Source organism: Salmo salar, chromosome 11 (assembly GCF_965601325.2).
Source record: "Salmo salar chromosome 11, fSalSal1, whole genome shotgun sequence".
Classification (NCBI taxonomy): Eukaryota; Metazoa; Chordata; class Actinopteri; order Salmoniformes; family Salmonidae; genus Salmo; species Salmo salar.
The window spans coordinates 44,734,919-44,758,995 of NC_138301.1; the positions used below are offsets into that span (position 1 = coordinate 44,734,919).

A 24,077-nucleotide genomic window follows, 5' to 3' on the forward strand; every position below is an offset into this window, starting at 1 on the left:
AGACTGCTTGTGTCTCAACCCCAGTGGTCTTCCGGTGGCACAGCTGCTAATGGAATGTGATGGAGGTGCATTAGTGTTGATTTCACCCAATCGGATTCCCGAGCACTGTTGACCAGAAGGAGCATGACGTCCAACCAGGAGTTATGTCATTTGGTGCTGATTCAGATTCTAAATAGTGGGTGTTATATTATAGCAGCGGTGCCTCAACGGGGCGTCACGCTTGGGTGAGTTAATACAGTTACGTGTTGATGGGAGCTGTCCATTGGAAGGTGGTGCTGGAAATTCTACCCGCGTTAGGCTACTGGAGGGCGGTACCTTGTTAGGCCTCCTATATAGATTTACACGAGCATGAAAGCATATTACCCAGAACATGAAAGCACATTTCTTTAGATAGTAATACTGTGTTCATGTACGTTTCTCCATTATAAATAACCATTAACCTGTAGGCCATGCTCATTAGCAGGTTTTAAGCAACTGTGCATTGAGAAAACATGAATGTTTCAATTGGCATGCACTTTAATTTCAACGGTTTCTCACTGTAAACATTGGTTCTTCAGAACACTCATTCAAATATGCATGAAGTATATTATCTCTTCACATGTTGTTGCATATTCACCATTTGCCAACAGACCAGCAGCTCAAGAAGAATGATATTTACTTTTTGGCTTACGCTGGAAATTGGAAACCCCTATCATGTTTTGCCAAAGGCACACATTACCTTAAATCCCATTTATATTTCTTTCAATAATGGCATGTCTGCTATATGCGTAATATACCACTTTAAATTAGTCATGTTTAACTAATCACTATGATGTAAGCTGTTTGGTCTTCTGCTTGAATTACTTCAACCTGAAACTGACTGTTACTATGCCATAGCACTGAATATGTTTAGCAGTGCAAATCATGGAAGCAGATTGCACTCATGGTGTGAAGTGACACGTCTGTTGGGTCCTGTGAGCATGGAATCAATACAATGTTACATTTCACAGCCTAATGCCTTGATTTATCGACTTAGATCACAGTCTCAGACTCTCACTGACTTCTGGCCTAAAGCATCTTCAAATATATGAAGTATCAAGGTCTGGCTTGAATGACTTGCCAAGAGTTTGGTTTGGATGACATAGAAGTTCATATAAATGTTGTGTGATGTTCTCATATCTCAAAAGCGTTCTCATGTCGAGCTGGTATTCCACACCGTCTGTGGTCTAGATCACATGATATTCATTTAGAGAAATGTCCAAGCCTCAATCCTATATGAGTCAGAAAGATTAATACCATCTAATAACGTGGTGCCAATCTTCCCCATTCATTTGTTATTGAAAGGATGAACTTTCTCTTAAAGGTCATTCATAAACATCGGGCTAACATCAGTGTCCTCCAGTGGAGGCTTGTGAAGATCTTGGTCAGCATTGTTCAGTGGAAAATACTGTAGATTACAATGGGGGGGGGGGGGTAAATTCACACTGGGGGGGCTGTGTCAGAATGTAACTATTACCTACAGTTTACTAAAGGTATTTTTACAGTATTGTATTAACAATACTGCATGCTGTTTAGAAAAATATATGCACTAAGTACAATATGACCATGCTATGTCTCATTCATACTGAGGAGTTTAACTAAGAGGAAGTAGACACATGGGCCTCCACTGCCTCATACTTCTACTGTAGTCCATACACTGCCTCATACTTCTACTGTAGTCAATACACTGCCTCATACTTCTACTGTAGTTCATACACTGCCTCATACTTCAAATGTAGTCGATACACTGCCTCATACTTCAAATGTAGTTGATACAGTGCCTCATACTTCTACTGTAGTTGACACATTGCCTCTTACTTCTACTGTAGTACATACACTGCCTCATATTCTACTGTAGTTGATACATTGACTCATACTTCTACTGTAGTTTATACACTGCCTCATACTTCCACTGTAGTTGATACACTGCCTCATATTCTACTGTAGTCGATACACTGCCTCATACTTCTACTGTAGTCCATACACTACCTCATACTTTTACTGTAGTTGATACACTGCCTCATATTCTACTGTAGTCCATACACTACCTCGTACTTTTACTGTAGTTGATACACTGCCTCATATTCTACTGTAGTTTATACACTGCCTCATACTTCTACTGTAGTTGATACACTGCCTCATATTCTACTGTAGTTGATACATTGCCTCTTACTTCTACTGTAGTCGATGCATTGCCTCATGCTTCTACTATAGTCGATATACTGCCTCATACTTCTACTGTAGTCGAAACACTGTCTCATACTTCTACTGTAGTCCATACCTTTGAGATTATTTATTTTGTTTTGTTTTCACTTCATTTTAACATTCTGTCATAAAAAAATTTCATTCATTCTGTCCTTAACTTCTTCGGGATCGGTATCCATTCCACAGGGCGGTTGAGCTAACGTAGGCTAATGCGATTAGCATAAGGTTGTAAGTAACAAGAACATTTCCTAAGACATAGACATATCTGATAATGGCAGAAAGCTTAAATTCTTGTTAATCTAACTGCACTGTCCAATATACAGTAGTATTACAGTGAAAGAATACCATGTTATTATTTAAGGAGAGTGCACAATTTTCAACATGAAAAGTTATTAATAAACAAACTAGGCACATTTGGGCAGTCTTGATACAACATTTTGAAAATAATTGCAATGGTTCATTGGATCAGTCTAACACGTTGCACATACACTGCTGCCATCTAGTGACCAAAATCTAAATTGCACCTGGGCTGGAATAATACATTATGGCCTTTCTCTTGAATTTCAAAGATGATGGTACAACAAAAATACAAAAGAATGTTTGGTTTTCTCTTTGCATTATCTTTCACCAGATCAATTGTGTTATATCCTCCTACATCCCTTTCACATTTCCACAAACTTCAAAGTGTTGCCTTTCAAATGGTACCACAAATATGCATATCCTTGCTTCAGGGCCTGCAATACAGGCAGTTAGATTTGGGTATGTTATTTTAGGCGAAAATTGAAAAAAAGGGGCATATCCTTTTTTAATGTTAAAGAACTATTTTCCCTATCTCAAGAGGTTAAATAAAAATGACTATAGTAAGTGCCTATTAAGTGCCAAATATAGTAACAGGGTTGACCGTAACAGAGTTGACGATTTCATCTTAAATTAGCCATAAATCCCCTTGTGACAGGGTGAATGGAAGCTTGTAATAGGGCTGCTGTGTTATGTCTGAGTAATAGGGATGCTGTGTTATGTCTGAGTAATAGGGCTGCTGTGTTATGTCTGAGTAATAAGGCTGCTGTGTTATGCTCGACCCATTCAGTTTTCCACCAGAAAATGGTGCTCACCAGGTTTTACACTATGATTTGATTATTAGATGTTCAATATTTCTCGGGAAAAAATATTTAAAAAGGAATAGTTTCACCATATTAAAATGAGAGTTCAGTTTACAGAACAGGGTTGACTTTAAAATAAGGGCTGGGTTGTTGTTTTTTACCTTAAAATGAATCACTAATCATATGAAATACAGTGAGCTCCAAAACTATTGGGACAGACACACATTTGTTGTTGTTTTGGCTCTGTACTCCACCACTTTGGATGATACAATATGACACAATATATGCTAACATCCCCTGTTATTGTAATGGTGAGAGGTTAGCATGTCTTGGTGGATATGATATAAAATACTAACATCCCCTGTTATTGTAATGCTGAGAGGTTAGCATGTCTTGGGGTATGATATAAAATACTAACCTCCCCTGTAATTGTAATGGTGAGAGGTTAGCATGTCTTGGTGGATATGATATAAAATACTAACCTCCCCTGTAATTGTAATGGTGAGAGGTTAGCATGTCTTGGTGGATATGATATAAAATACTAACATCCCCTGTTATTGTAATGGTGAGAGGGTAGCATGTCTTGGTGGATATGATATAAAATACTAACCTCCCCTGTTATTGTAATGGTGAGAGGTTAGCATGTCTTGGGGTATGATATAAAATACTAACCTCCCCTGTAATTGTAATGGTGAGAGGTTAGCATGTCTTGGGGTATGATATAAAATACTAACCTCCCCTGTAATTGTAATGGTGAGAGGTTAGCATGTCTTGGTGGATATGATATAAAATACTAACCTCCCCTGTAATTGTAATGGTGAGAGGTTGGCATGTCTTGGTGGATATGACATAAAATACTAACCTCCCCTGTAATTGTAATGGTGAGAGGTTGGCATGTCTTGGTGGATATGACATAAAATACTAACCTCCCCTGTAATTGTAATGGTGAGAGGTTAGCATGTCTTGGTGGATATGATATAAAATACTAACATCCCCTGTTATTGTAATGGTGAGAGGTTAGCATGTCTTGGTGGATATGATATAAAATACTAACATCCCCTGTTATTGTAATGGTGAGAGGTTAGCATGTCTTGGTGGATATGATATAAAATACTAACCTCCCCTGTAATTGTAATGGTGAGAGGTTAGCATGTCTTGGTGGATATGACATAAAATACTAACCTCCCCTGTTATTGTAATGGTGAGAGGTTGGCATGTCTTGAGGGCATGATATTTGTGCCTCTAACTTTCTCACTTATCATTATTCACGATTCATTCAGGATTATCCGTAATCATAGTAGCATCCACAATAATGTTGAAGTCTTTAGAAACATGTTATATTCTTATTTACAATAAATGTGACTCCAAAATGACACAATACATTATTTAACTTTCATTTCTATTGGGCACAACATTTTCTGAAACACAACCAAAACAAACAGCAAATGCATCCAACAAGTTTGTGGAGTCACAAGCTTGATGTAGTCAGTCCATGCTAGGAATATGGGAACACATTCAACATTTTTGACTACTTAAATACACATATAAGTGAATCCCAATACTTTTAGTCCCCTAAAATGGGGGGACTATGTACATAAAGTGCTGTAATTTCAAAACGGTTCACCTGATATGGATGAAAATACCCTCAAATGAAAGCTGACAGTTTGCACTTTAACCTCATAGTCATTGTTTCATTTCAAATCCAAAGTGCTGGAGTACAGAGACAAAACAACACAAAAAATGTTACGGTCCTAATACTTTTGAAGCTCACTGTAAACAATAATCTTCGGAAATTACTTTATCAAAGCAACAAAATAACTAGACTTTACAATGATGGTAAAAACTGGGAGATATGTTATGGTTAAGTAGGTTCCAATCTTTCTGGAAGTTACAGAGGGTGCATGGAGGGACATTTCAAATGCAGAATTTTGCCACATTAGCAAGTCTTTATTCATATAAAAAAGTCTGATTTATTAAATTCTCCATGTGGTGATTATTAAAGGGCACTTAATTGAATATCACAGGCTTTTCAAATTCAATATTGGTGCGCAATTTCTACTTAAAATATCAAAGGGACGCAAAGGGCACTCATTTAGTGGAACGACCCAGTAGAGAAAGTGCCCATGGTTCCATCTTGCTCGAATAAAAGATCATAATTTTTTTGGAGCGTGTCAATCCTGCAACAATCAGCCCACTAACATTGTCCATCCAGTGCATGTCCGGAATACAAGGTATCTTATCTGCCCCCTACAATTTGACGGGGCATAATATTGACAATCTTTCTAAATTAATAATGTATATTCATCTTATAAATATGGTGCATATGTTGATATAGCCATGGATGGTTACAGTATATGAGCCTTGCTGTCAGACAGCCACTGTTAGGCTCCTTTAAAGTGAAAACAATCACTGCTGATTTTCATTGTTCCCCTCTAATAAGGAACAGATTTAGACCTGGGACACCAGGACACTAGGTGAGTGCAATTCATTATCAGCTAGATAAGACAACCAGCAGGACATCGGACCTCCAGGCTCGGATTTAAATACCTTTGTCTTAGATATGAACCTTTGGTGACTATATTGACTAGCCTTTTTAAACCACACTGGAATGCTGCAGTATTCCGTGGTGTAACCAGGCTAGCAATTGACATGCATCACTTAAATGTCTCCCAACTCTGCTTCCAGTAGGCAGCTGCTGCCTGCTTCCATTGAGTGTTATACGACTGCAAGCCGAGGAAATAAAATGTTCATGAATGTTCATTTCTGACTGTCTTGGACTTTTGTCAATGGCAAAAATGCTGATCCATTTCTTCAGATCATTATCTTTCCTGTTGTACTCGTACTGTACAGGATTGATGTTCAATAATGTTTCAGTTGAGGGATCTACTGAAGAAGAATTCCACAGGGAGACAAATTCTACAGTGTGTGTGTGCGTGAGTGTGTGTCTGTGCATGTTTATGAGTGTCTGTGTATCTGTGTGTGTCTGTTTGTCTGTGTCCCTCCTTTCTAGTAAACAACGATCTCCCTCACTTTGTGTCTCCTGCTCAAACCCTAATCAGCCGTTCTGTCCTTCTGAAGTGGGGCTTCCCCAATATCACAGAGCACTGACCCTGGTTTAACATCCATAACATCCTGCCCACCCAGCCTTGGTGGATGGTTACTGAACCACCCTCCCCCTGATGAAACATGTGTTTGTGTCTGGTCTGGAGACAGCTAGCCACATCTCGATGAAGTTGACTGCTTGTGAATGAGTCTGACCAACGTATCAGCCAGCCAGACCGGTGGAACTCTTCTCAGTATTCCAGCCACTGTGGCAGTCAGGATCGTCAGGGTTCCGTGCTCCTGAAAGAGGATTATTCAGCCAGTTCCGTAGCCTGTCACTCTGCAATCCTGACATTTAAATCAAAGTTAGCATGCTAAACGTGAAGAAGCCAGGCCTGTCCCGTTGTCTGTGATGTTAGCTTTCTGTCTAATGTGGATTAAGCTTTACAGACGGCTTCTTATCCCAGAGAGGGACACAGTTCAGAGGGTTGTTGACAAGGACCGGAAAATACTATGGTAACACTTTACGTAGAACCAACAGGTAGACTGTATGTCAAAATGCGTTGAGACTTTTCATAAGGAACGTAGTATATGAACCAGGATATAGAATGAGACTTTTCACAGGAACGTAGTATATGAACCAGGATATAGAATAAGACTTTTCATAAGGAACGTAGTATATGAACCAGGATATAGAATAAGACTTTTCATAAGGAACGTAGTATATGAACCAGGATATAGAATAAGACTTTTCATAAGGAACGTAGTATATGAACCAGGATATAGAATAAGACTTTTCACAAGGAACGTAGTATATGAACCAGGATATAGAATAAGACTTTTCATAAGGAACGTAGTATATGAACCAGGATATAGAATAAGACTTTTCATAAGGAACGTAGTATATGAACCAGGATATAGAATAAGACTTTTCATAAGGAACGTAGTATATGAACCAGGATATAGAATAAGACTTTTCATAAGGAACGTAGTATATGAACCAGGATATAGAATGAGACTTTTCACAGGAACGTAGTATATGAACCAGGATATAGAATAAGACTTTTCATAAGGAACGTAGTATATGAACCAGGATATAGAATAAGAGTTTTCATAAGGAACGTAGTATATGAACCAGGATATAGAATAAGACTTTTCATAAGGAACGTAGTATATGAACCAGGATATAGAATAAGACTTTTCATAAGGAACGTAGTATATGAACCAGGATATAGAATAAGACTTTTCATAAGGAACGTAGTATATGAACCAGGATATAGAATAAGACTTTTCATAAGGAACGTAGTATATGAACCAGGATATAGAATAAGACTTTTCATAAGGAACGTAGTATATGAACCAGGATATAGAATAAGACTTTTCATAAGGAACGTAGTATATGAACCAGGATATAGAATAAGACTTTTCATAAGGAACGTAGTATATGAACCAGGATATAGAATAAGACTTTTCACAAGGAACGTAGTATATGAACCAGGATATAGAATAAGACTTTTCAAAAGGAACGTAGTATATGAACCAGGATATAGAATAAGACTTTTCATAAGGAACGTAGTATATGAACCAGGATATAGAATAAGACTTTTCATAAGGAACGTAGTATATGAACCAGGATATAGAATAAGACTTTTCATAAGGAACGTAGTATATGAACCAGGATATAGAATATGACTTTTCATAAGGAACGTAGTATATGAACCAGGATATAGAATAAGACTTTTCATAAGGAACGTAGTATATGAACCAGGATATAGAATAAGACTTTTCATAAGGAACGTAGTATATGAACCAGGATATAGAATAAGACTTTTCATAAGGAACGTAGTATATGAACCAGGATATAGAATAAGACTTTTCATAAGGAACGTAGTATATGAACCAGGATATAGAATAAGACTTTTCACAAGGAACGTAGTATATGAACCAGGATATAGAATAAGACTTTTCATAAGGAACGTAGTATATGAACCAGGATATAGAATAAGACTTTTCATAAGGAACGTAGTATATGAACCAGGATATAGAATAAGACTTTTCATAAGGAACGTAGTATATGAACCAGGATATAGAATAAGACTTTTCATAAGGAACGTAGTATATGAACCAGGATATAGAATAAGACTTTTCACAAGGAACTTAGTATATGAACCAGGATATAGAAAAAGACTTTTCATAAGTAATGTAGTGTATGAACAAGGATATAGAATAAGACTTTTCATAAGGAACGTAGTATATGAACCAGGATATAGAATAAGACTTTTCATAAGGAACATAGTATATGAACCAGGATATAGAATGAGACTTTTCATAAGGAACATAGTATATGAACCAGGATATAGAATGAGACTTTTCATAAGGAACGTAGTATATGAACCAGGATATAGAATGAGACTTTTCACAGGAATGTAGTATATGAACCAGCATATAGAATGAGACTTTTCACAGGAATGTAGTATATGAACCAGGATATAGAATGCAAGCGTGTTTTGCGTCAGAACTGCCCCACGCCTCAAACCATTGATGTTTATTTTTGAGATTCTGGGAAAGTCTAGGTCATAGAAACACTGAACTTCCTCCTCTCTCTCACTGATTCCGTGGATGGAATCTCAAGGGCTCATCTAATGAGTGCGTTCCAAAAACACAGAGTCTACAGGACGCAGGCCTAAGGAGTTTAGAAGATCATCATATCATATTGATGTGCTTCCTGATACTTCAAACATTTCTCTAATTACTGCAAACATCTGATGTCCTGCGCAGACCTGTGCAGAATGTGTGCATCTGAAACACACCCATTCACTTTGTCACTGCAGGTATAGAATCTTCCTCTGTATGGCAGAGCTTTGACCAATAGAGTGTAGCTACAGTGTAAACCAACCACCCACCAACAAGCCCTGGTTGGCACCTTTCTGCCTACCTATTCACACTCCTACACATGACAGAATCCAACAGTGCTCCAGATAAAATACAGGTATTTCAGTAGAAGATGCCTCTGATAAAATACAGGTATTTCAGTAGAAGATGCCTCTGATAAAATACAGGTATTTCAGTAGAAGATGCCTCTGATAAAATACAGGTATTTCAGTAGAAGATGCCTCTGATAAAATACAGCTATTTCAGTAGAAGATGCCTCTGATAAAATACAGCTATTTCAGTAGAAGATGCCTCTGATAAAATACAGCTATTTCAGTAGAAGATGCCTCTGCTTTAAAACTGCTAATGCTAAAGAGCTCCAAAAGGCTTTGCCACGAAGCGTCTGCATATCTCATCTGTTAATATCCGTAGGAAGCCTTTGAACACACTCCTTCTTACCAGGAAAATCCTTTAAAATTCATAGTAATAACTAAAGCGATGATAGATTGTCATATTGATGGAGAAAGATGATTTTCATTCACTCAGTCCTTCTTTTTCACAAATCCCACCCCACTTTCTTTACGTCTCTCTACTCTATCCATCTCTTTTTCTCTCTGGTTTTATTGTCTGTTTGCCTAACTCTTAAAGAGATGGTCTTGATAACTTCACTCCAGTGAACATGCAGATATTCCCTCACAGTCATTCATCATGAGGAAATGGAGTCAGTCATTTGTGGGCTATAGTGACCAATCAAATGTGGAGTGAATTACTAACTTCATTCATGTATGTCCTCTGAACAGACCAATCCGACAGGTCTCACTGACATGCTTTGCATCTACTTAAAGATTCTACAAAATAAGTGTGAAAATCAATTTCTGACTAAAGACATGGGGCTACTGTATGCTGCTTGAGCTAGTCTTGTCCTTGGAAGGTTACCTCATCAGTCGTTCAGCGTAGGCTGGTTAGAAACTGCAGCAGTCTTGGCTTATATTTCCTATTGCTGTTATATCTTGTGTGCTAATCTTACATTGTATAAGAATTCTTATAATAATAATTTAATCTTTTAATAAAATATTTACCATGTTATTTGAAACCAAGCTTTATAGCAGTGGGCAAAATGTTAGTCTTACCAGAAAACTTCCCAATGGCCCTTTTGATTGAATAGTCCTGCAATCATATACATGCTGGTGTGTTCGCATAGTATTTTGTTTGGCCAGGTATTCCTTTAGGACACTCTGTTGCTCTAGAGTAGCCATGCTATTGTACATATGGCAGGTTGGAGTTCTGCCATCATTCGGCTTCAGGGCAGGGGTTGGGTGGAGAGCATCCTCAAATTAGTTTTATTTGACACATGCTCCGAATACAGCAGAGACCTTTCTGTGAAATGCTGATGGACGAGCCCTTAACCAACAATTTCCACCCCCCCCCCCCAAAAAAAAGTCTGACAAATCTGCTAAATAAACTAAAGGATAAATAGTAACACAATAAAATAACAGTAACGAGACTATATACAAGAGGTACCGGAACTGAGTCAATGTGCGGGGGTACAGGGTAGTCGAGGTAATTGAGGTAATATATAGTATACATGTAGGTAGGGGTAAAGTGACTATGTATAGATAATAAACAGAGAGTAACAGCTGTGTGTGTGTGTATGTGTGTGTGTGTCAGTGTAGTATGTGTGTGTGTGTGTCAGTGTGTGTCAGTGTGGTGTGTGTGTGTGTGAGTCCAGTGAGTGCACATCGAGCCTGTGTACGAGGCCTGGATGAGGAATGCATAGTATTTTGGTATCACACATTTCTTAATTAGATCTTCAGCTAGTTTAGATTTTAAATTCCGACCTTGCGAAGGGTTTAGAAATCCATTTTTATGGTATGGGTTGCCACTAAAGCATAGAAACCCATTCCTATGATTGTGACAGATGGAATTCATGTAGTGTTTGAAAGTCCATGAACCAGGTAGGCTACCTTGAGCTGTTGCATGTTTGTTCTATCAGTGCTAACACACCTGATTCAACTGGTCAACTCATTCTTCAAACCCTTGATTAGTTACATCAGGTGTGCTAGTGCTGGGATTTAACAAATATGTGCAACAGTCTACGGCTTGGGGTCCCTGAGGAGTGGATTGGTCAAGACTGATCAAGCACGGTAGGTTTGGGAGACATGGATTGGTCAAGACTGATCTAGCACGGTAGGTTTGGGATACATGGATCGGTCAAGACTGATCTAGCACAGTAGGTATGGGAGACATGGATTGGTCAAGACTGAGCTAGCACGGTATGTTTGGGAGACATGGATCGGTCAAGACTGATCTAGCACATTAGGTATGGGAGACATGGATTGGTCAAGACTGATCAAGCACGGTAGGTTTGGGAGACATGGATCGGTCAAGACTGATCTAGCACGGTAGGTTTGGGAGACATGGATTGGTCAAGACTGAGCTAGCACGGTAGGTTTGGGAGACATGGATTGGTCAAGACTGAGCTAGCACGGTAGGTTTGGGAGACATGGATTGGTCAAGACTGAGCTAGCACAGTAGGTTTGGGAGACATGGATTGGTCAAGACTGATCTAGCACAGTAGGTTTGGGAGACATGGATTGGTCAAGACTGAGCTAGCACGGTAGGTTTGGGAGACATGGATTGGTCAAGACTGATCGAGCACAGTAAGTTTGGGAGACATGGATTGGTCAAGACTGATCTAGCACATTAGGTTTGGGAGACATGGATTGGTCAAGACTGATCTAGCACATTAGGTTTGGGAGACATGGATTGGTCAAGACTGATCTAGCACAGTAGGTTTGGGAGACATGGATTGGTCAAGACTGATCTAGCACAGTAGGTTTGGGAGACATGGATTGGTCAAGACTGATCTAGCACAGTAGGTTTGGGAGACTCATTCCCTCGTCTGGTCATGAAAGGTCTTTATTATCATTAGATGACAGATAAACATGAATGCAATTAAAAGTAGACATGAAAAGGCACTGATTACAATGCATGTATACATACATATTGGATCTACCATAGCAATAGCAAGTCAACAACAATGGTTGTGATCAGACTAATACACAGGAGAGAGAGAGAACCGGGCCTCATATCTAAAAAGCCACTAGCAGACGTTGACTTGATTGTTGATTACGGGGACTCCCAGTCCCAGCGATATCATATTCATGAGCCAAATGGTGCATGTTGTAATATGCATGAGCAAATTAGATGTGTGAAGAACAAGAGGGGGCTGCTCCAAATGCACCGGGATTCATAAACACTACTTTGATTATTTTTTCTGCCATAATAAATTGATGCAAATGTTGTTTTCTTGTATCATTGATCCAGTTACGATGCTCCCTGCAGCAATGCAGTCCCTTTCTCATTTAAGGGGATTTATCAGAGAAAAGGAAATGGAGGGTGTCTTTGTGGGGCCATATTATCTGGGTTTTATTCATTAGGGAACAAGTAGCAAAACTTTTTGCAACAGAGAACAAAAACCTGCATCTCTCATTGGACTGCTTCTGGTATTCGCTTCCTGTTTCATTCCGTTTTCTTCCACTCGGTGCCAAATGAATACAACCCTGTTAGCCTGGGCTAGGGAACAGAAGGGTGTCTAATCAAACAGAGCCGTGTTTAAAGGTCCCCCTTCAGATGAGGCTGTGTTCATGACCCAGGATCAAGGAGACAAGACAGGCCTTTTCTGCAACATGGAGCCAGTCAGTGCCGGACAGGGGGACGAGCACCTATGAGGGCCACGAGGGACGTGTGCAGGAGAAAAGATGACTGTATCTTATAAAGATAACACTTGTGGGCGATGTCAGAGGAGAGAATACTTGTACACACATTTTATTGTAGGGTTTGTTGCTGTGATACGTAGGAATCTGCTTATGAAATTCTAATAAGTTGCAAATCAGGCATTGTTGAGTGCTTGTCAAATATTACTGTAGCTAATACTTCATTCTTGCTATTCAACAAGCTTTACGCTGCAATGCCGAATAAGACACCTATAACCTCTGTAAATAGCATATAAGACGCATAGAAATACATAAGTCATGTGGACGCTGAAAACGAAGGTGTTACATAAACAAGGGCTTATTTCACACTTCATAGGCTAGGGGGCTTGGCTGCTGGGGCGCTCTCCAGCTTACAGTGCCTTCAGAAACCATTACACACCCCTTGACTTATTCCACATTTTGTTGTTACAGCCTGAATTCAAAATGTATTCAAAATGTTATTTTCTCACCCATCTTCAAACAATACCCCATAATGACAAAGTGAAAACATGTTTTTAGAAATCTTAGTAAATGAATTGAAAAAGAAATACAGAAATCTAATTGACATAAGTATTCACACCCCTGAGTCAATACCTAGTAGAATCACCTTTGGTGGATGTCTGGATCAGCTTTGAGTCATCTTGGGGATGTATCAGCTTTGAGTCGTCTTGGGGATGTATCAGCTTTGAGTCATCTTGGGGATGTATCTGCTTTGAGTCATCTTGGGGATGTATCAGCTTTGAGTCATCTTGGGGATATATCAGCTTTGAGTCGTCTTGGGGATGTATCAGCTTTGAGTCGTCTTGGGGATGTATCAGCTTTGAGCCATCTTGGGGATGTATCAGCTTTGAGTCATCTTGGGGATGTATCAGCTTTGCACATCTGGATTTGGGGATTTTCTCAAGCTCTGTTCAGTTAGATGGGGAGCGGCAATGAACATTTTCAATGGGATTCAAGTCTGGGATTTGGCTGGGCCACTCAAGGACTTTCACATTCTTGATCTGAAGCGATTCCAGCATTGCTTTGGCTGTATGCATTGTCCTGTTGGAACGTAAATCATCTCCCCGGTCTAAGGCCATTTGCACTCTGAAGCAGGTTCTCATCAAGGGTTTCCTTATGTTTGGCACCATTCATTGTTCCCATTGGTCCCTCTATCCTTACCAGTCCCCCAGTCCCTGCCACTGAAAAGCATCACTGAAAAGCATGCTGCCACTGAAAAGCATGCTGCCACCACCATGCTTCACAGTAGGGATGGTGTTAAATGGGTGATGAGCTGTGCCTGTTTTTTCCAGACATAGTGCTTTGCATTCTGGCCAAATAGTTACATTTTTGTCTCATCACACCACAATATTTTGTCTTATGCTCTGAGTCCTTCACGGGCCTTTTTGCAAACTCCAGGCATCCTGTAATGTGAATTTTTCTCAGAAGTGGCTTCCGTCTGGCCACTCTCCTATAAAGCCCCGATTGGTGAAGTGCTATAGAGACTGTTGTCCTTCTGGCAGGTTCTCCCATCTCAGCCAAGGAGCTTCGTAGTTCTGTCAGAGTGGTCATTGGGTTCTTGGTCACTTTCCTGACTAACGTCTTTCTTGCCGGGTTGCTCAGTTTGGTAGGACTGCCAGCTCTAGGCAGATTCTGGGTATCTCCATTTTTTTCTTCCCCCAATGATTGAGACCACTGTGCTGTTGGAAACGTTCAACACTCGAGAAATTGTTTTACACCCTTCCCCAGATATATGCCTATCATCACAATTCTCTCTCGGAGATCTACGGACAGTTCTTTGGACTTCATTGTATAGTTTCTGCTGTGAGATCTTATAGTGGGACTGTATATAGACAGGTGTGTTTCTTTCTAAATCATGTCTAAACAATAGAATTTATCACAGGTGGACTTCAATCAAGTTGTGGTGACATCTCAAGGATGATCAAAAGACATTGGATGCACCTGAGCTCAATTTGGAGTGGTATAGCAAAGGGGTGTAAATAATTATGTAAATTACATTTCTGTATTTCATTTTCAATAAATGTGCAAACATTTCTAAAAACATGTATTTATGGGGTATTGTGTGTAGATGGGTGAGAGAAAAAAATCAACGTAATCCATTTTGAATTCAGGCTGTAATAACAAAATGGGGAATAAGTCAAGTGGTATGAATACTTTCTGATGGCACTGTAGGGGCTTGGCATGGCAAGGCATTGGTGCTGGACTCTAGCTCTCTGGCCGTTCCAGCCACCAGCACGTTAGTGCATCTCAGCTCTTTACAAGATTGCTTGTGTAATGCCATCTGTATTCAGGGGATGAGCGCCTACATTTTGCACCCAGGCAAAGAGAGAGAGAGAGAAAGAGGGAGAGAGGGAGGGAGAGAGACAGACGCAGAGAGAGAGAGAGAGAGAGTGAGAGAGAGCTCCTGTCCAGCAGCCATAACTCCACATTGCTTTTTCTCTGCTCTCACTCTACCTCTTGTCCTTCTCGTAAAGGAAAACAAATGCACCGATGTGATGTTACAGTGCAGATATGTGAATTGGGTGAAGATTCAACAAAGAGAATCAATTCAACACCACAGAGATCTCTCACTATGGTTGATTTTTCCCTTTACATTTTCACACAAAATTGTCAGTCCTTCCATTTACAAGTGTTCACATTTATGAGTATTCATCTTGACGTGCTGCTATATGCTAAATTAATCACAAAGTCTGAGGCTTGATTGCACTGATTGAATCAGCAATCTCTTTAGAATGAATTGAGAAAAATCCATTGTTACCTATAATCGCACTTTCCATTTTGGACCGAGCTGTGTTTTTAATTACTATACATGGTGAATTAGCTAATGAATAATGAATGGTATTCCACACGCTAAGTGCTCCGACTGCTAATGCACTGAACCTTTCTTTTTCTCTCCATCTCTCCTCCTCACTCTCTGTCTCTCTCCCTCGCTCCTCCTCTCTCTCTGTCTCTCTCCCTCGCTCCTCCTCTCTCTGTCTCTCTCCATCTCTCCTCCTCTCGCTCTGTCTCTCTCCCTCGCTCCTCCTCTCTCTCTGTCTCTCTCCATCTCTCCTCCTCTCGCTCTGTCTCTCTCCCTCGCTCCTCCTCTCTCTCTGTCTCTCTCCCTCGCTCCTCCTCTCTCTGTCTCTCTCCATCTCTCCTCCTCTCGCTCTGTCTTTCTCCCTCGCTCCTCCTCTCTCTGTCTCTCTCCCTCGCTCCTCCTCTCTCTGTCTCTCTCCATCTCTCCTCCTCTCGCTCTGTCTTTCTCCCTCGCTCCTCCTCTCTCTGTCTCTCTCCATCTCTCCTCCTCACTCTCTGTCTCTCTCCCTCGCTCCTCCTCTCTCTCTGTCTCTCTCCCTCGCTCCTCCTCTCTCTGTCTCTCTCCATCTCTCCTCCTCTCGCTCTGTCTTTCTCCCTCGCTCCTCCTCTCTCTCTGTCTCTCTCCATCTCTCCTCCTCTCTCTCTGTCTCTCTCCCTCACTCTCCCTCGCTCTCAGTTGATTAGGTTTCCCTCTGTAAGGCATTATCTAGTGTGTTGAAGAGATAGTTCCAGTCCCCCTTCTCTATCTATGTACCTTGTTTGTATTGAACAGTAATTTATGACTGCTGGCTGGGCAGCAGCATAGACACAGCATGGAGTCCATCAGTATTGTGTAGATAGATGGCATGTCAAAAGACAACATATGTAATCCTTCACCACTACAGAGATGACAACGTTTCTATTTTCCTAAATGAGAAGGGTTTTGTGCACACACACAGACAAACCAGACACATGCTTTGAAGCGCAGACACACACACACACACACACACACACACACACACACACACACACACATGGTGTCACCCTCAAAGAGGTTTAATCTCTCTCCCGCTCTCTCCCCCATCCCTCTGGACTTCCAGACCTCAATCGTCTTGCTTTAAGACCCCCCCCCCCCCCCCCACTGAGCTTCATGTGTTTCCAGCAGAAATAGCAAAGCAGATTACTATGAAGAAAGGAGAATAGAAAACTACAAATTCACACTGCTGAGATGTTCCTAATTCTTTATTGATTCAGCCCAAATATATTTGATGGTGCTTTGTTTAGAATTTTTTTTACAGATTCTTTAATCCTCTGTTCACCCTTCATAATAGTGGAGATAATTATAGTTGTCTGCTTGAGGTGAATTGAATTTCTTTGCTGAAAGTGATTGTAGGTCGTAGGTTGAGGTGTGCTGGAAGACGATGAGGCTCGTGTCTGGGGGGGAGTGGAGATGTGCTGAGCTATAGTTTATAGCTAACAAAGTCGTAGCCGTGGCGCTGACTGGTCATTTATGCATTGGAACATGGTGCACTAAGTTCAGCAAGGATTTTTTAATCACCTCATAATTACTTTTGGGTTTCTCAGGGAATCATTGCAACAAGTACTATGTGCCATTTGGTAACAAGCTGTTGTGATGAGTTATTCCTCTCTGGTAGGCTACAGTACCGAGAGGTGGTTTTGATATCTCTACTCAAATCTGATATTCACTACCCACATGGGGCAAACAACAGGGACTATACATTTGATGTGATAATGCTAGGTAGGTGGATATGTTTTCTCTCAGATATTGTATGAATGGAATCAAATTCCCCGGTACGCTTGGTAAGGATCCGATGTGTAATGGCAGAAACACTGTATCAGGCATTAACAAAAAATCCTACAGCAAACAGCATCTGTTTTCATTATCCTGCAGTCTAATGTTGGTTCGTCACAGCACAGAGACAGAATGCTCCTGTCCTTTTCATCTCCCTGTACACCAATGGTCTGAATGCATAGCCAAACAGCTGTGACAGGGCAGAAGACAGGATACACCCTAGTGAACTAATCCTTCTCTCAAAATGTGCATTTTACATGCTGTAGTCAGTGGTATCCTGCAGAGATGGCTGCCGAGGCGCTAGCATTGTGCTGTTTGATTTTCATTTAGAATCTCCCTCAACACCCTCTGACTGACTGACTGACTGACTGACCGACTGACTGACGAACTGACTGCCGACTGACTGACTGACTGACTGACTGACTGACTGACTGACTGACCGACTGACCGACTGACCGACTGACTGACTGACTGACTGACGGACTGACTGGCCGACTGACCGACTGACTGACTGACTGACTGACTGACTGACGGACTGACTGGCCGACTGACCGACTGACTGACTGACTGACGAACTGACTGGCCGACTGACTGACTGACCGACTGACGGACTGACTGACGAACTGACTGGCCGACTGACTGACCGACTGACCGACTGACTGACCGACTGACTGACCGACTGACCGACTGACTGATGAACTGACTGGCCGACTGACTGACTGACTGACTGACTGACCGACTGACTGACTGACTGACCGACTGACTGACCGACTGACTGACCGACTGACGAACTGACTGGCCGACTGACTGACTGACTGACCGACTGACTGACCCGACTGCGACTGACTGACTGACTGACTGACTGACTGACCGACCGACTGACTGACCGACTGACTGACTGGCCGACATGGTGCTTGGGAAACATGGGTTTATTGTGGTGAAGTCAGATTCTCAATTGTTTAATCAATGAATTAAAGCGGCTTTTCATTACCAGTCATTAAAAAGTTAACAAGTCCCTCCTCTCTGACATCATCAAGCTTTCTGTTAAGGCAGATGTGTCGGTCACTCTTCAAACCAATTGCAGGTCAGAAAGTTTGCATAAAGCATTTGTAAATTCTTCACAGTGATGATGTGCCAGATATGTAAAAGTCCTTCATATTGTCTTACTGAAGATACACTTAGCAAGAGGTCATCATAAACAACGCCAACCAACCAACAGAATCCAAATCTGCCATCACTGCCATCATCATCATTGGCTCATCCCAGAGTGCGTGTGGGAATAGCCAATCATGTCAGTCCTAGAACATATTGCTGATGTTGCTGTCTGGAAGTGGAAGGTTGACCTGTTGTTTATGAGGATGTCACCTTGCTGAATGTATACAGTATATATTTTTTCAAGCCAGATAAGACTGCACTATGTAAGACACTATTCTAGCCATTGTGTTGCACCACAAGGTATTTATCTGGTCATTCGATGTAATTTACATACACTTTACTATTCTATAGTAAAATACCAGTAGCTAATGAATCGTTTAGCCTAGAATGCTAATAGGTTGCATCCTTAGATGCACAGATGATTCATGCAGTGCTTTATCATGCCCTACTCTTGGTTTCAAGTGTGATCTGTTCAGTAGCAGTCATGTGGTGGGAGTAGATCTGTGTTGCTCTGACCTGTGACTAGAATACTAACACTTCTCCAACATTCAGACACAGAAACAGCCAACCCGGCCCGCCCCTCCCCGCCACCCAGGGCGTACTGTCTGATCCCACTACCCTCACTCACACACACACACACACACACACACACACACACACACACACACACACACACACACACACACACACACACACACACACACACACACACACACACACACACACACACACACTCTGATGCCCCCACAGGGACAGAGACAGTCCCCCAAACACAGAGAGATCTCAGCAGATTATTTATCCCTACAATTATCCTAATGGAGCAGCGGCATTAGGTAATATGTGGCCAGATTGAATTATCACTGTGAGCTGTGAGTCTCCCTTTATCTCGGTCTTATTCAGCACTAGAACACTGAAAGAACCGACTTCCACACAGAACAATGTACCAAACCAAACACTGTAGTACACGTATCTCTGTCCTTGAGCTGTTCTTGTCTATTCATGTTCTGTATTATGTCATGTTTCATGTTTTGATTGGACACCAGGAAGAGTAGCTGCTGCATGAGAAGCAGCTAATGGGGATCCTAATAAATTAAATAATAAAGAAATATCAGCCTGTATCACCATACAACACCAGCATACAGTGGGAGCATCCTTTATGCAGCAACACGCGCACAACATGAGCTAATGCACTGTGGCTGTGAACGTGCCCCTTCCAAGCCATTATCTTGCCGTTGATGAGGTCTGGCTGGGATGAATTTAAAGGGAAACTCCTAGTGCAGGCTACAGTGGGAAGTTGAGCTCGCTTCATTGTGACCTTTACAGTGTTTTACCCATTGTCTGAGTTTCTGCTGTGACCTATATCAAATGATGGCTGTTGGATTTTGCCCTCGTTGCCGTCCTCTATTTCAACATGATTACAGATTCTGGTTTGATTGCCCTCCTTTTAGGTCATCCAAAAATATTGTGATAATTTCCAAACGCTAATACGCTTACGCCATCTGGGATTGGTTTAGTCTGCCTTAGGAAGGGTACATGCCATGTCTGGTCAGAGAATCAATCCGTAGATTACCATCCAGTAATAAACTGATGATGTTTACCATGTGACCAACGATGGAGCTCATTGCTGAGGGTGAGCCTAATTCATGATAAGATGCCTTATTAACCCAGGTCACAAAAGAACAAACAGATCTCACAAAAAAAGGACTCTCATCTTACTGAGGGAATGACAGTGCTTCACTTACTGTCTGGAAAAGAATGGAGTCTTACAGTACATTTTTCATAGGTTTTTCAGCATTTGCCTTTCCTCAGAATGATCACTTGAATACAGAAAAATAGCTAATGTGCTAAATGTGCTATTGCTTCAGTCTGCCGAGCTTCAGCACGACGTATGTGGCAAAGAATTCACATCCATCTTGTTCAGTTAGAAATGCCTTGCAGATCCATCCTTTGTGTAACGGCTGTCTTCGTCGTCAGATGAAACAGATAAGTCATCGTCCGAAAAGGTGGACCAATACGCAGCGGAGTGAGTGTTCATATTCAATATTTAATTAATAGAAACACTTTAAACAAAACACGAAAATGAACGACAGCCTACAGTTCTGCTAGGTACAAAAACTAAACAGAAACAATTACCCACAAAACCCAAAGGAAAAACATGCTCCTTATGTGTGACTCCCAATCAGCAGCAACGAGCTTCAGCTGTGCCTGATTGGGAGCCACACACATGGCCCAAAACAAAGAAATACCAAAAAAGAAAAAGGAACATAGAACGCCCACCCAAAGTAACACCCTGGCCTAACCAAAGTAAAGAACAAAAAACCCCTCTCTATGGCCAGGGCGTTACAGTACCACCCCCCAAAGGTGCGGACTCCGGCTGCAAAACCTGACTCTGAAGGGGAGGGTCCGGGTGGGCCTTCTTACGGCGGCGGCTCAGGTGCGGGACGTGGCCTCTGCTCCACCCTTGACGTCGCCCTCTTAGGTGGCGCACCTGGCCGCGCCGAAGGTCTGGTGGGCGACGCTGACTGCGCCCGGCTGGCGGCGATGGCTGCGCCCGGCTGGCGGGCGACCCTGGTTGCGCCCGGCTGGCGACCGGCGATGGTTGCGCCCGGTTGGCGGGCGGCGATGGCTGCGCCCGGCTGGCGGGCGACCCTGGCTGCGCCCGGCTGGCGGGCGTCCCTGGCTGCGCCCGGCTGGCGGGCGTCCCTGGCGGCTCCGACGGCACTGACCCAGGATTCACCAGGCTGGGGAGACATGATGGATGCCTGGCCCTGGGCACAGGCACAGGACTCACCAGGCTGGGGAGACATGACAGAGGCCTGGCCCTAGGCGTAGGCACAGGACTCACCGGGCTGGCGGGCATCCCTGGCCACTCTGGCAGTTCAGGGCAGTCTGGCCACTCTGGCAGTTCAGGGCAGTCTGGCCACTCTGGCAGTTCAGGGCAGTCTGGCCACTCCGGCAGTTCAGCGCAGTCTGGCCACTCCGGCAGTTCAGCGCAGTCTGGCCACTCCGGCAGTTCAGCGCAGTCTGACCTCTCTGGCGACTGTTGACTGGCGGGCAGCTCTGACGACTGTTGACTGGCGGGCAGCTCTGACGACTGTTGACTGGCGGGCAGCTCTGACGACTGTTGACTGGCGGGCAGCTCTGACGACTGTTGACTGGCGGGCAGCTCTGACGACTGTTGACTGGCGGGCAGCTCTGACGACTGTTGACTGGCGGGCAGCTCTGACTGCTCTGGACAGGTGAGACCCACTGGAGGCCTAGTCCTGGGAGGTGGCACAGGACGGACCAGGATGGGGAGACCCACTGGAGGCCTAGTCCTGGGAGGTGGCACAGGACGGACCAGGATGGGAAGACCCACTGGAGGCCTGGTCCTGGGAGGTGGCACAGGATGGACCAGGATGGGAAGACCCACTGGAGGCCTGGTCCTGGGAGGTGGCACAGGATGGACCAGGATGGGGAGACCCACTGGAGGCCTGGAGGAGGCACAGGATAAACCGGGCTGTGGGGGAGCACTGGAGTTCTGGTACGGACACTCTTTACCCACACTCCAGGCTGAATGCCCACTTTGGCCCGGCACGGGCGGAGAGCAGGCATTGGGCGAACTGGACCCTCCCAGCGCTCTGGAGACACAGTGCGCAACGCCGGCGCAGGATAACCTGGACCGAGGAGGCGCACTGGAGACCAGACGCGCTCAGCTGGCACCATCCGCCCTGGCTCGATGCCTGCACTCGCATGGCACTTGCGGGGGGCTGGTATGTAGCGCACCGGGCTTTGAACGCGCACTGGGGACACCGTGCGCTCCATAGCATAACACGGTGTCTTACCAGTACCACGCTGCTTCCGGTAAGCACGGGGAGTTGGCTTAGGTCTACCACCTGACTCCGCCAATCTCCCCGTGTGCCCCCCCCAAAAAAAATTGTGGGGCTGCCTCCCGTGTCCGTTGCGCTTCCTCTCCTCATACCAGCGCCTCTCAGCTCTCGCCGCCTCGATCTCCCACTGTGGGCGGCGATAATCCCCAGCTTGAGTCCATGGTCCTTTCCCGTCCAGGATTTCCTCCCAAGTCCATGACTCCAGATAGCCTTTCTCCTGGTGCCTCTCCTTGTGCTGCTCCTTCCTCTGCTGCTTGGTCCGTTGTTGGTGGATAATTCTGTAACGGCTGTCTTCGTCGTCAGATGAAACAGATAAGTCATCGTCCGAAAAGGTGGACCAATACGCAGCGGAGTGAGTGTTCATATTCAATATTTAATTAATAGAAACACTTTAAACAAAACACGAAAATGAACGACAGCCTACAGTTCTGCTAGGTACAAAAACTAAACAGAAACAATTACCCACAAAACCCAAAGGAAAAACATGCTCCTTATGTGTGACTCCCAATCAGCAGCAACGAGCTTCAGCTGTGCCTGATTGGGAGCCACACACATGGCCCAAAACAAAGAAATACCAAAACATAGAAAAAGGAACATAGAACGCCCACCCAATGTAACACCCTGGCCTAACCAAAATAAAGAACAAAAAAACCCTCTCTATGGCCAGGGCATTACACTTTGGAACAGGTCATTGGACTAAAACGCTAGCATGCAAGCAAGTTGTGTGTTTTGTAGTGTTTCTGCCTGAGGTTAATGACTGTCTAACAGTGACACAAGACTTTATTTGATTTATTTCTTATTCAGATTTTTTTTTTTTGACTATATTTTCCTTCTTAATTATTTTCCCCTAACCCTACTATCCCTCCCTTAATTGGAATAAACAAATTAAATATATTTTCCTTCATAATTATTTTCCCCTAACCCTCCTACCCCTCCCTTAATTGGAATAAACTAATCCAATATATTTTCCATCTTAATTAATTTCCCCTAACCCTACTACCCCTCCCTTAATTGGAATAAACTCATTAAATATATTTTCCTTCTTAATTATTTTCCCCTAACCATACTACCCCTCCCCTATTGGAATAAACTCATTAAATATATTTCCTTCTTAATTATTTTTCCCCTAACCCTACTACACCTCCCCTAATTGAAGTAAATTAATTAAATATATTTGCCTTCTTAATTATTTTCCCCTAACCCTACTACCCCTCCCCTAATTGGAGTAAACTAATGGATAACAATACGTAGGCTTCCAATTCCAGCTTATACATACTATATACATTTACAAGACACGGTGACCCAAGCCTTAGCATAGTGCTCACATTGATTTAACTAGCACACTGGTCTACTCTCTGTTCCTGGAGAGTTGCTGGGTGATTTAACTAGCACACTGGTCTACTCTCTGTTCCTGGAGAGTTGCTGGGTGATTTAACTAGCACACTGGTCTACTCTCCGGTCCTGGAGAGTT

General features: G+C 42.8%; 1 protein-coding gene across 1 annotated transcript in view; it reads left to right on the top strand.

Moving 5' to 3' along the window:
- Nucleotides 1–24,077, top strand: part of LOC123725165 (leucine-rich repeat-containing protein 4C-like) — a 51,579-nt gene that overhangs the window by 2,028 nt on the left and 25,474 nt on the right. The gene's annotated exons all lie outside the window — the stretch shown is intronic.